Genomic DNA, 11,257 nt, shown 5'->3' on the forward strand with positions numbered 1-11,257 from the left:
CCTCTGCCTTCGGCTCAGGTCATGATCTCAGGGTCCTGAGATCGAGCTCCACATCGGGCTCTCTGCTCAGCGGGGAGCCTGCTTTCCCCTCTCTCTCTGCCTGCCTCTCTGCCTACTTGTGATTTCTCTCTGTCTCTCCCTATTTATTTATTTGACAGAGAGAAATCACAAGTAGGCAGAGAGGCAGGCAGAGAGAGGGGGGGGAAGCAGGCTCCCCGCTGAGCAGAGAGCCCGATCTCAGGACCCCAAGATCCTGAACCGAAGGCAGAGGCTTAACCCACGGAGCCACCCAGGCGCCCCTGGACTTCCATTTCTTGTCAAGCATCAGGTCTGAAGCTTTATTGCACGAAAAGCGGGAAGCATCTGGAAGAGACTGGGCTTGGGGCTCAGGCGAAACCACCTCCCAGAGCTGAGAATTTCTGGAGGGAGGGAGAGTGAGCGATGCTTCTGCCCTCCCTCGACACTCCTTTGGGGATGGCGGAAGAAGAAAGAACAGGATGAAAGACATCTGGGCAGCGTTTTGCTGCGTGATTACTGGTGCCCTGAAGCAGAATAACCATGAAGCTAATGAAGCTCAAGCTTTAGGCTCCTTCACTTGAACAAACTCCTTCTGGGGCACTGGGAGAAACCAAATAATAAATGTGCGTGCGTGTGTGCACATGTGTATGTGTGTGTGTGTGTGTTTAATTTGCAAAAGAAAGACATTTTTTGTATTGCTTTTTTCTTTCAAGAGCCCAATTCACCAAGTAGTAGAAGCTTCTGATCAGTCAAAAACTGCATTCACCCCCTTGTAACAGTCACTGTTTTGGTTTTTGCTTCTGGTGGAGAAGGGGGATGGAGCCTTCCCCCTTCCCTCCGTCCCCTAAAGAGAAGCCCCCTCAACCCTTACTCTGTCTTGTCAAGGGGGAAGCCTCCTTATGTTAATGAAGCTATTTTCCCTTCAAATGGAAAAGGACATGTTAGACAAATTCTGTAAGCAGAAGCATTTCTCCATTGTCTTTGATTATGAACTATATCAAGAGAACAAAATAGAGCAAGAACATGAACACCCAGGCACTTACTGCCAAGCTTGGCAGTATTTTAAATCTGCTCTATTTGCTTGATTTGTTTGAGAAATAGAACAATTTCTCTGTTTCCAGTCTCTCCCCCCCCCCCCCCACCCAGGCCCCCAATACATACACTGGAGCAGAGAAACAATACTATAGCCAGAAAGACTACACAAATACCCTTCCCTCACTCTGACCTCCAGGGGTGGATACAGGATAAGGTACTAGACTAGTGCATCTATCTTGGGTAAACAAAGTTACTTCCTTCTTTCCACCTTGCTGCTATCAATTGACTTCCTAGTTAATTAATGCTGAATATTTACAGAGGAGGTGTTGAGGTTTAGAGCTTGCAATCTTTAAGATTTTAATCACCATGGGAGCTGGTATACCAAGTGTTTACCAACAAATACACAGCAGCCCAGTCAGTCTCATTTCAAGTTTCAGGCAGGGACTGCAAACTCACACGTCTGGGGGGCCAGACAGAGAGGAAGAGCAGTGACGCTGGGCCACAGGGGTGATGGGAACCTTAGAGAACTGTGGGGACCACACGGGCTTCTCTGATGGATGCGACTCTTGTGTAAATGGACAGAGCTTTTGCATAAGCCCGTCTCACTGAACCAAGGGTCCCATTCTTGGGATCTTTCTGGGGAACAAACAGAAGATGGAACTCCTCAAAGTAAACACTGGAGAGAACGTAAGAATGTAAGACTTCGAGTCAGACCACAGAGAACCTATGAACTCAGTTTTGTCTTCAGGTTAAAAAAAAAAGTCTTCAAAAAACATAAAAAGGGCCATTTCCACTCCTAAAAGTTCATATACAACTAAAAGGAGAAGCGACTACTTAGCTCCCCCATTTCTCTGTGAGGCTGAGGAACTGGGGTTCCCGGATCTTCTAATTTTCAAGAACACCAAAAATGCACCTTTTAAATGTGACATCTGAGGGGCGCCTGGGTGGCTCAGTGGTTGAGCCGCTGCCTTCGGCTCAGGTCATGATCTCAGGGTCCTGGGATCGAGTCCCGCATCGGGCTCTCTGCTCAGCGGGGAGCCTGCTTCCTCCTCTCTCTCTCTCTGCCTGCCTCTCTGCCTACTTGTGATTTATCTCTGTCAAATAAATAAATAAAAAAAAAATCTTTAAAAAAATAAATGTGACATCTGATATTAATACTGCTGACTAATTTAAATATATTTGAAAAATATGAGCTAAACAAAACATGTCTGGAGGCTAGATGGAGTCTGCTAACATGTGAACCGTGACTTCCAAAGAAATCTCCTCCAGGCCGCAGATGAAGGGAGAGGCCACCATACCCTGGGAGATGGTCAGACCCCCAGCCTCCAGGCTCCAATCCTGGCTTTCCCTGCTTTGTCGAACACCCTCTCACCTCCACATGTGCCGCTCTCCTTGTCTCTGGCCTTCCTTCACCAAACCCTTGGCCAGGGCCCTGCAGAGCCCAGCTCTGGAATCAAACTTCTACTCAACTTTGTACTCTTCCTGGAATGCTTCCGCCAGCTCTGAGCTTTAACCCAGCGGAAAGTGAACTGAAAGCAAAACTGCCTCTCCCAGGTGTCTGCTTCCCCATCTTGTCTGGGGTGTTTGTCCTTGGATCCTGGGGCCAAGGCAGGTGATGGGTGCGGTCCTGCTCCCTCTGGGTCCTGACCAAATGCCTCCACTCCCACCATCTTTTGGGGTGGTGGAGGAGAAGCTTGGATTCTTAGAGTCTTGCTATATTCAGATGTAGCTCTCATGCCCTCACTGATTAGCGCAAACATCCTGAAAAGTGAGCACCCTATTTAAAATCCCCAATCAGAGGCACCTGGGTGGCTCAGTGGGTTAAAGCCCCTGCCTTCAGCTTAGGTCATGATCCCAGGGTCCTCTCTGTGCAGCAGGGAGCCTGCTTCCTCCTCTCTCTCTGCCTGCCTCTCTGCCTACTTGTGATCTCTCTGTGTGTCAAATAAATAAATAAAATCTTAAAATAAAATAAAATAAAATAAAATCCCCAATCACTTTCAGTTGGTCTTAGGATAAAGTTCAAAATCCTTCATGTGACCTGTGAGGCTTTGGTTTTCTTTCATTTCCTTGAGCATGCCGTGTTCTTTCTTGCTTCAGGACCTCTGCACACACTGTACCCTATCCAGAACCCTTGCCCAGCATCCTCCCCGCCCCCACAACTGCCACCTCAGTCCCACTCAGCTTTAGGTAACTTCTAGTCTTCCTTTATTTCAGCTGTGTCCAATCAAAATACACAGTTAGCCACATACATAATTTCAGATCTTTTAAAAGCCATGTTAAAAAGGGAAAATAAATAAAATTAACTTTAATAATATATTTTATTTAACCTTACAGTTTCAAAATATTATTCTGACCTATGAGTTCTATAAAATTCTTCATGGGGTATTTTACACTCTTTTTTTCATAGTAAGTCTTTGAAACCTGATGTGGATTTTAGCTGTAAAGCACAGCTCAACTTGGACCAGCCACATTTCAAAGGCTCATGTGACCAGTGGCTACCATGTTGACTGGAACAGCTTTAGAGCTGAGTTTTAAGGTTATTTCCTCGAGGCCAGTGGTTCTCAAACTTGAACATACATCAGAATCACCAAGAGAAGTGGTTACAAACGAGTGCTGGGCTTCCCTTCCAAGGCCTGACTGATTACCTCTGGCATGGGCCTGAGACTCTGAGAATCTAGATTTCTAACAAGCTCCCAGGTGATGCTGAGATACTGCTGGTTTGAGACCACCTCGGCTCTACGCCAACTTCTCTGCCCTTCCTTCCTACCCCCCAGAAGTGGTCAGTCCTGCTTGGTCTACACTCTTGAAGCAGCCGCTCTAGAACACTGGGTACAGTTGTGATGGGTCACTGGTACGGATTACTTGTTCAGCATCTACGTGCTCTGTTACACTGGCAGCTGCATCTCACGGCAGGCCTCACTCACCACCCACTCTCTAAAACCTAGTGTGACATGTGACACATGCTGGGCACTTAGTAGGAAGGTGTGTTGACGGAACCGAAGTCAACAGAAGTGATTACATTGTGCTAATGAGCCCAAGGCTTGGCAGTTATGAGTGGTAACCGCCAAAGTAAAAACACTCGGTTGGCAGGCCTGAGGGGTTAGGAGGCCTTAATCCGAGCATGGCAGCGTATTTAATGGCAAAGCCAAAGTCAGTCATGATCATCTGTTACATTCCTGGATCCTTCACGGTTTAGCATATTCACAAATGGCCAACATCTCCACAGAGCTGTGGAGACTCCAACTGACAACATTACACTATATGTTAAGTAACTAGAATTTAAATAAATACTTGAAACAAAACAAAAAAAAAAACCCGAAAGACAAACCAGTGAAACCCACGGAGCCCCTAAGTGGCGAACTGGAAGTGCCATCCACATCCGCCGCCCATACCCCTGCTCTTCCTCCTCACCATGGAGACTTCAGAGTCTGGGTTGGAGTATCCAGGCTCACTTGGCTTCACTTCACAGGACCATCTCCAGTCACAACTCGTTCTTCCAAACCCAGGCAGTCGTTTCATAAAATGCACACAAACAAGGTGAACATGAAGGAGGCTCAGCTCTGACTGCTCTGGGGAAAGGCCTTACGGCACAAAGTCAAGTGGGCAATTTACAAAGAGGTACCCCACTATGAATATACACACCCCACCGCAAATTAAAAACTTTTTTTTTTTTTTTTTTTTTTTAAATCCAGCTTTGTTTTTTGTATTGTTTTTGGTAAAGCTCACTGCTCTGGAGTTGATTCTCAAGATGCCTCGTTTATGCCTTGGCAAGGGGTTACCAGCACCTGAATTAAGCACTAATTTTAGTCAATGATTTACTACTGAATTAGCATACCCCAGGGTTTCTTCCTTTTTTAAAAAGATATATTTATATATTTGAAAGAGAGAGAGAGAGAAAGCACACTTGTACGGAGAGGAGGGGCAGAGGGAGAGGAAGAGAATGTAGAACAGGCTCCCCTGCTAAGTGTGGAGCCCAATGCAGGACTCAATCTCATTACCCTGACATCAAGTACTCAGTACCCCAAGGTTTCTTCCTTTTTCAAGTATGGTGTTGCTCAAAGAAAAAAATTACTAAACAAACAGATCTTTTACGTGACTCTGTGTCTCATCTTCTCACACCTTCCTCTTTGTTTTCCCCTCCTTCTGGCCATTATTTTTTCAGTCCTCTGACACCTAAACTGAGCCTTAACCACACTACTGAAATGGTCTCTCAAGACCGCCAATTAGTTATGTCTTACTAAGTGAAGACCATCTTCTCTCAGGACTCACGCCTCTTTGATCCCTCTGAGGCTGACTACCTCAATGGAGGGGTTAGAATTATTCTAAGATTCTGGTGCTGTGTTTCTCTCTGCTCCTCTACTGTTACATCCTGGTCTTGGGTCTCAGCTCTTCCATTATTACATCCTGGTCTTGGGTCTCTGTATTTTCCTACCCACCACTAACAGCATACGATGTCACAGCAGCCAATATTCATGGAGGGCTCACCATATGTTTGGGACTATTTGAATCCTCAACCACCATTCTATGGAGAAGGTTCTATGGTTACTCCCATTTTACAGAAGCAGAAACTTAGAAGGTAAGGTCAACTTGACCAAGGTGACACAGATTACAAATGGTGGGAGCTGGAGTTCAGTCTCAGGCAGGCTAGACTCCCAAGCCTACCCTTTGACCTTGAACCACAGTGCTACATCACCACATTGGCACCTAAGTCTCTGTCCTCAGTCCTTGGAATCTTTTCTCACTACTTTATTCACATAAAATGGCCAATTTACAAACTGACAGCCCCAAATATTCATCAGTCTCCCCAGTCTAGTCAATTAACTCATTCTTTAGGCATGCAAACCCCATTTGAACGGGGTATAATGCAGGACTGAGAGGAGTACAGAATCCAACAACTAGGTCTTCAAGGAACTGATGGGGAAAAGGGATGTGTGTGTGTGTGTGTGTGTGTGTGTGTTTGTGTACACGCGCGTCTGTATCACTAAAGCAGAAAGTAATCCATATCATGAGAAAGCACTTCATTCATAAGGGAGATGGAAAAGGGGAGATTATTTCTGAGTAAGGCTTCATGAACATGGTACTATTTAAGCTGGATTTGGAAAGATGTTCAAGAGGTAGATTTATAGAAAAAGAAAAACGAATTCTAGCCTAAAGGAATACTGAGTAGAGGCAAGGGAACATGTGCATATGGAGAATGATGAGCCATTCAAACTGTCTGGAGTATAGAAAGGGTGACCACACCTCCACGTTTGCCTAGAACAGTCTTGCTATAGGTCTGTTTCCCCAACATAATTATTATAGGGCCCCTTTCACACCTCAGTGTCCCATATGGAAAATTATACGATCTCTATCCAAAGTACAGGGTATATCAAGGAAGTAGGAGGAGACAAACCTAGAAAGATAAGATTGATAGTGGCCCCACAAAAGGCCTTGTGCCAAAGAAGATTGGTTCTTCCATAAGTATTGGGACATCACTGAAGATTTAATAATGTGTATTTTAGGAGGATCAGGCAGCACTTACAAACACAGAATGAGATGGGGAAAAACGACTGATAGGAATACGTGAGAGGTTTTTGCGATGATTCTGGTAATATATAATGAAGACCTGGAGCAGGATAATGGCTGATGAGATGGAATGAAGGAGACAGATGTGAAAAACACTACAGCTTAGCTGAGGTGTTGGCAACTTTTTCTGTAAAAGGACAAATAGTAAATTTTTTAGGTCTCTGTTACAATTGCTCAATTCTGCCACTGTAGCTGAAAGCAACTATATAAATGAATAAAGGAAGTTTTATTTCAATGAAACTTTATGTATGGACACTGAAATTAGAGTTTCATATAATTTTCATGCCCATGAAGTATTGTCATTCTTTGATGTATTTCAACCAGTAAAACAAAACAAAACAACAACTTAAAAACCAGTCATAACTTGTGGGCCGTACAAACACAGGTAGTAGACCAGAAGGCCTTAGTTTGGCAAACCTTGGCATAGCTGGATACCATACTCAGACCTACTAATCACATCAGCATTTTGAACCTTTAAGCATCCTGTCGTGGGATAATCTCAGAATTATTAAATCACCTGATTTTATTCTTGGCTAGAACTGCAAGTACCTTGAGTAATGGAATCCCATTCATAATTGTTTTTATTCCTCACAAAAGACAATACCAAGCACATTCAAATCAGTCTGTTTACTTCTGCTTAATTGGTTTAATAATGGGTTCAAGGTAAAATTATAGAGAAAAAGTATTCATGCTGTTAACTAACTTCAAAAATATGTCATTCTGACGTGCTTTACTTCTCTCAGACATCACCTTCGTAAATTGTCACAGTGCCTTGCACTTCAGGAGAACGCAGGCTGGCTCAGGCATACACGCTGAGAAGCTGGCTGAGCAGTAGAGAGACAGGTGATTCAAAGGAAACACACTATGCAGGTGGAATATTTTCAAAGATTTCTCACTATGTCTATGTATAGAAATTCCATCTCAATTGCCTACAGAGCAAAAGATATTCTTTCCATAAATGTCACCGTAAAACTGAAGTTAATTTTCTTTTTTTTTTTTTTTTTAACCATCCTTTTGTCAAGGCAAGGCTAGGCTGGAGAGAGTAGGTGGGTAGGGGCATAGGGGACTGGTCCAAATACACGGCATTGCATTTACTGAGGCTACTTCTACCATATTTCCAGGACCTCTAGATAGTTTCAGTAAATGTAGCACTAGACAATCTTGCTGCTGCCTCCTACTCTGTCCCTCATCAAACCATTTACTTTCACACACCTTCCCTACCCCCCACCGTAACTGAGGCTCATCCCATCTTCCAAACTAATGTTCCTGGGATGCTGCTGCCTCCCTTCCTCGGGAGTCTGAAAAGTAGTATCTGATACTCTAGTAGAACGACTCATGAACAGGCGAGGGAAATGATAGGATAAAGACCAGTCTAAAAATAAAAACTTTGTTTTCTGCTTCTAAAAACTGAGTAAGAAGTGTGATCAATGATAGAATGTTGAAGTAACAGAAAATAAGGGATACAGAGCCAGAGTTGCTGTGATCAAAAGCTTCCGCTCAATATTAGGTATTCAGATGCTCCCTTCACCCGTCAGATGTTTTCCCTAGTCCAAACCCTCATTGCATGGCTTTGAACAACTCTTAATCTAACTCTAGAGGAGTCTAATTCTATAAAAGATAGGCTGGCGTACTCGAGGATAGAAAAAAAAAGGTTAATCATGTTTCGGATAAATTAAAAAAGGAACAGTTCTCAGGGGAAATGAAATCCAGAGTTCAGTTCCTTAGAGTCAAAAAAGCTCAATTTTAGAAGTCCAAACATGACTGTATGTAAAAGTACCTTGTGTTCCACCACCTATTACTTTCCCTAAAGCTTTACGGTAACTTTTCCATCTGTGCTCTAAGAGCAACTCTTTCCCAGGAGAAGCAGATGCTATCACTTCCTGGTGCTTTCCAGGCACCGTAACCCTGGTCATTCGCCAATTTTACCTCTACCAGCAGCCCCTACTGATCCCTTGTTACATGGGTAGCAAACCATGCATGTAGACCCCCATTCATAGGGAAGAGATCTACCTGGGTCATGTGATGAGCGCTTGCCCGGGGCGTGCCGCTTGTTCCAGCCTGCGCGGCATCACTGATGAGCCCAACACCCACTCAGGACACCTCCTTCCTAACTTTGGTTACTTATTTCCCCCCAGATAATAGCTTTTGTCTACACAAGCTATTGCCACCGAATCCCAGAAGTTTGAGGTCTAGAAACCTGGACATTAGTCTCGGCTCTGCTACTTACTGATGGTGTGGTGTTTATCAATTAATTCAAACTTTCTGGACCTCAGGTTCCTTATCCATAAAGATGGGGATAATTGCTGTTCTCAAGGGACTATTAGGGAGACTAAATGAGATTATGGTGGGAAAAAAAAAAAAACAACACCACTCTGCCGAAGAGTGAGAGGCATTCTGGGCTGAATGGAGCAGACTAATGAAAACTCACCCAGACCTCTGGCCCCTGAAATTGATCCTACCTTGCTGAGGTATGTGTGGAAGTAAAAGCTGGGAATAAAGTAAAATGAGAAGGGGGATACAGAGAAAAAACTAAATTAGGTAGTGGAAGGAGAAATACAACCAAATGTTGTTTGTGCTGGGGGTGTGGAGAGTTGATGGTAAGACACAGCTCTAGAAGCATACCAAATATTAAGCACTATTCTACAATCCAAATGCTTTAATCAAGTGGCTAAGGTTTCCTCTACATTTCATAAAGTTTTTTTTTTTTTCAGTATTTGTGGCCAAATTTCCGTGTAAGAGTTTTATTATTAAGTAATACTTTTAGTCTTATTTCTCCATGTAAACATTCTCTCACACCAGATTTCATTCTAAGGATGTTCAAGAGACCTGTTGGTTCAAATATTTGTGTCCTCTGTTCTCTGAGCACTGGACCCAAAAAACTGAACGCACAGCTGAATTTAGATGTATCGGTCATTACTTAAAATGAAATATGCCACTTAATCTCAGCCAACCGTAGAAGGCAAAAGAGGAAGAGAGACTGGCCAAACCTGCCCAAACCCTGGGCAGACTAATAGGTACCCCCGAGTGACAGAATAAAGGAGCACATTTTCTGCCACATTATACTCTGTATAATGGTTATTCTGTACAATGACCAAATTTTCTACAATGATCCTTTGGGTGTGGCTTAAAGAGGGGCACAAAAGAACAAGTACTACCCTTTGTAGATGGGAACGTTTATTTGCTGACAGATTGGCCCAGAATTTACTGCTATGAGATTTTTGCTTATGTACTTGTCGTGGAAAATGTCTAATCATCTTTATTTTAAAACAGACTTTTAACATAAGCATGGCCCCTCCAAAATAATTTGCTGCAACCTCCGCTTTTTTAAAGATGCAAAAATTAAGCCAGAGGGTTGAAAAGATTTGTTTAAGATTACACAAATAACAACAGCTTCCACACTAAAACCTGGGGGTCCTGACTTCCAACTCAGAGCTCCTTCTGCTATACCATTCGCTTGAATTACATTTCTCTAAAGTCCACCACCATGGGGATTAAGGAGTGCACTTGTGGTGAGCACAGGGTGACGCATGGAAGTGTTGAATCACTACCTCGTACCCCTGAAACAAATATAACACTGCGTGTTAACTAGAATTAAAAAAACAAACAAACAAACAACAACAACAAAAACTTATAATAAAGGAAAGCCCACCACCATATGAGGGGCATCTATGGTAGATGAGGAAAAAAAAGATGGATAAAACCAGGGGCCAGGGGAGCCTCAGGGGAGAGAGTTTTAAACCAAAGTACACGCTGACATGTGTTCTGCTTTCATTACAGAAAGCTGTAGTACCTCCCGGTGAAAGATGCCCTTCGATTTCCCCCACCCAGAGGCTGCATTTGGTCAGTTCGCGTTCTGGTTACCACTCACAAGCTGTAAAGCCTCCGTCATTTGGAAGGGAGGTGGTAGGGGAAGAGGAGTATAATAAGTTAGCAAACAACTAATTATCCTTTAACTTTACTTTTTCAAAGTAACTGTGAACTGTCCTTCCATGAAGCATTTCTCTTGTCCTTCTCCACTCATACAGCCCTCATCCCTTTGAATGGAGAAGAAATAGACTTACTTTTTTTTTTTTTTTTTTTAATTTTTCGTGATTCTAAGAACCTGTGATTTAGCTCGATGTGAGAGCTCCGTGAAACCACTGCACTTATTCGCCTCTTTCTCCTTCCCTGGCATGCAGGCTTTTCCTATCCACTTAGACGGTTAGGGCCAGGTCTGCCATTGCCCTAAATAGAGTGCCGGTGGCCCTGAAAACACCCGAGTTTGCTTCCAGGACCCCTGCTCCGCTACCCTGTGCCTCACACGTCCGGGAGAGATCAGTTCATCCTTCCCTCCCACTCCTCTGCTTGTGCTCGCCGTCAAGACACCACGACCAAAGCGCAGTCCTCCTTTCAGCGGACAGATCTGTGCGTCCCAGAAAGGCTTATTCTGAGGAAGGGACCTGAGAGGGACCTGGGGAGTCAGCGAGGGTGGGGGCTCGAGCGGCGGACGAGGGAGCACCAGATTCCCTCCAAAGACGGAATCGGGGGCGTCAAGAACTGGCCTTCCTGCACTCCAAATTAAAACACCCCATCACTTAAAAACAGAAAGGTTCGCAACCGCAAAATCCTGAAACAAAACCACTCACCTGCAAAGAGGCCA

General features: G+C 44.0%; 1 protein-coding gene across 1 annotated transcript in view; it reads right to left on the minus strand.

Annotated features, from left to right (window-relative positions):
* Positions 1-11,251, minus strand: part of BPGM (bisphosphoglycerate mutase) — a 27,645-nt gene extending 16,394 nt beyond the window's left edge. Inside the window, exon 1 of the mRNA XM_059396383.1 lies at positions 11,244-11,251. The gene's annotated coding sequence lies outside the window, so the exon portion shown is untranslated. The remainder of the gene's footprint in view (positions 1-11,243) is intronic.
* Positions 11,252-11,257: the final 6 nt, after the last annotated feature.

Source organism: Mustela nigripes, chromosome 4 (genome assembly GCF_022355385.1).
Source record: "Mustela nigripes isolate SB6536 chromosome 4, MUSNIG.SB6536, whole genome shotgun sequence".
NCBI lineage: Eukaryota > Metazoa > Chordata > Mammalia > Carnivora > Mustelidae > Mustela > Mustela nigripes.